This window comes from Tupaia chinensis, unplaced genomic scaffold, assembly GCF_000334495.1.
Source record: "Tupaia chinensis unplaced genomic scaffold, TupChi_1.0 Scaffold000146_1, whole genome shotgun sequence".
NCBI classification, from domain to species: domain Eukaryota; kingdom Metazoa; phylum Chordata; class Mammalia; order Scandentia; family Tupaiidae; genus Tupaia; species Tupaia belangeri.
The window spans coordinates 10,773,765-10,774,892 of NW_006159616.1; positions in this window are offsets into that span (position 1 = coordinate 10,773,765).

A 1,128-nucleotide genomic window follows, 5' to 3' on the forward strand; every position below is an offset into this window, starting at 1 on the left:
CTTTGTAAGTAACTTGACGTTTCCCTCTTGCCAACTTTAGTATCTTGTCTTTGTCTGTTGTTTTTGCCAGTCTGGCTGTGATGTGCCTTGGAGAGGATCTTCTTGGGTTGATTCTACTCGGGGTCCTATGTATTTCTTGGGTCTGGATATTTGAATGCCTTTCTAGGTTTGGAAAGTTTTCTTCCAGGATTTCATGGAATAAATTATCTATGTCCTGATTATTTTCTTCCTCTTCTGGGATACCAATTATCCAGATGTTGGGGTGCTTGATGGTATCCAGTATTCCTCGTATTATCCTCATTTTTCATAGCTGTTTTCTCAATCTTCTTGATACTTTTCTTGATACTTCTTGATACTAGGTCAGATGTTTTGTCTTCTACATTCGAGATTCAATCTTCTGCCTGATCTAACCTACTTTTAATACTTTCAAGGGAGGTTTTGATTTCCTGTATCACATTCTTCAACCCTAGAAGTTCCATCTGGTTCTTATTTGAGGTATCTATTTCTTCTTTCAAATCATGAAAGGACTTCCTCATCTCCTGGATCTCCTTGTTTCTTTTCTCTTCCATCTCAGTTAGTTTGGTCACTACAAATATTCTGAATTCTTTATCAGACATGTCCACGACGTCCATTGTATTGACTGTGGGTGATGTAGGCTTGATGATTTCCCTTGGAGGAGAGGCCTTTTGTTAGTTCCTCATACTTGAGCTTCTGCAATTGTTCCTAGTCATCAGGTGATCTATATGTTGCTTCCTAACTTATTTAAGATATTTCTGAGTGCTAAAAGGTGTACAGGATTAGAAAATTGATTATTTCTCTTATGATTGGCCTACTTATTGCTCACTAGTACCATGTACTGTTGTCACTGGTCCTGTGTGACCCAAAGTCCACCCTGTTTTTAAGGAATGGTGAGCCTCCAACTGACCTAATAAGGAACACCTCAAGAGCAAAGAAAAAAAATCGTGCAGCATGCACTATTCACTAAAATTCAGAGAGTCCAAAGGCAACTGGGGAAGAGGCAGAGGATGTGCGAAGATCCTGGGTGTAAGGGTCTGCCACCGCAGGCAGCCTGTTGTCCAGAACTGCTGGCTGGCTCAAAATGGTTTGAAGAGATAGTCTTCACAGATC